The following is a 1,482-nucleotide window of genomic DNA, read 5'->3' as shown; positions in this document are numbered from 1 at the left end:
CTTTCCCTTTGTTCATGCTAGAAACCTAAACGTGTGAACTGAAGTAACCCATTTGCTAAGATTGAATGCATCTGGAAGTGTCTGAGTACATCTGGCTTCCACTTCTCCAGACAAGAGACTGGAGGGGGATGGGAAGAAAGGTTGGGAAGGGTTTAGCTAAGCAGAAACATAAAAAAACATACATACATTTCTAAGGAAATACGATTCACTTGCACTTTAAGTTTATTCAAAAAATCTACTCCCAGACCTCCCCAACTCCTGACCCCAACTCTTGAAGCAGGCCCTGTGCAACTGGGCGTGATAAACGTGGATAAAAATTGGATACATCTGTGGGGAGGAGGCAAAATGCTATTTTCCAACCTGCCCTGACATGCTAAGTCTATCATACTTTTGAATCTCCCCACTGCCTCTGAGTGCCCGTCCTGCCACTGCTGCTGCCAGAGAGGAGGTCCCGGACCCCTCATGCTGTGAGCTGAGCGCCAGGCAAGTCGCTCCGGCTGCTCCAGCAGCAGCAGCAGGGCAGGGGAGGTGTGGCCAGGAAGGAGAGGAAGACGGGAGTGACTGCTCTTCTTGTGTCCTCTAGGCCCTTCTCAAACTGCTTCTGGAGTGTGAGGAATTTCTGTTGGCTGGAACCAGCATTCTCCCCCACAGCCCTCATGTCTCATTACATGTTGTCCTTCCTCCTCCCTCCCCTGGTCACTGCTGCCAAGAGGGCCCCGAGCAGTCCAGTGCCTGCCTGCTCTGAACATCAGCTTCCCGTCATGAGAGACATGCAGCCCCCACAGCAAGACAGATCTGTGGCCCACCTAGCTGCTTGAAATCTGCATACCATGCCCAGGGCTGCTCTGCTACTGCAGGACTTATTTCTGTGCCACCCTGGCCCATGCCATGGAGCCCCCTCGCCCTGCCATTGTGCAAGGTGGCATACGGCTGAGGAACAGGCCACCACAGGGATAAGGCAATGTATATGGGATGGAGGTCTGGAGAAGCTTTCTGTGCGCGTGCCTCAGAGGGAAGCTTTGGCAGTAAGTCTCCCAGGACAGCTGCAGGTACTGGTGTCCAGCCTGGCAGACAGACATCATTGAGCAGCACCTGTCACCTGCACCTCGAGGGTCCATCAGGGAAGGGTACTGCAGAGGCAGACCTGCCAAGACCCGTGGCAAGGCAGGCTGTGAAGCACCATCCTTGACACTGATTATTTATAGCTATGGCAGAGTGTCTGTGTACCTGACGGCTCCCCTGGTAAAAGGCTGCAATCTGGCAGCTTGAAGGGTGGGTGATTTGAGGGCCCCTCCCCTGCCATCCTTAGGGCTGCAACTCCCAAGAAAGCATCTTGCAATGCTGACAGCTAGCTGTTGCAGGCAGCTCCAGGCAGCTCCAGCCACCTCCAGGTATGAACAGCCTATATTCATGGAGTAACAGCAACCTTCCACTCAATAGTAAATGCTTTTAGCTTAACCTTATCTAGAAGAAACCATATGT

At 52.9% G+C, this 1,482-nt stretch overlaps 1 protein-coding gene across 3 annotated transcripts in view; it reads right to left on the bottom strand.

The window, feature by feature from the left end:
• The window catches only part of PAMR1 (peptidase domain containing associated with muscle regeneration 1), a 50,601-nt gene that overhangs the window by 48,212 nt on the left and 907 nt on the right, over positions 1–1,482 (bottom strand). The window lies entirely within an intron of this gene.

The sequence above is a fragment of the Chaetura pelagica genome, unplaced genomic scaffold (assembly GCF_000747805.2).
Source record: "Chaetura pelagica isolate M959 unplaced genomic scaffold, ChaPel_1.0 scaffold134, whole genome shotgun sequence".
In the NCBI taxonomy this organism is placed as follows: Eukaryota; Metazoa; Chordata; class Aves; order Apodiformes; family Apodidae; genus Chaetura; species Chaetura pelagica.
This window is presented reverse-complemented; position numbering and strand designations above follow the sequence as displayed.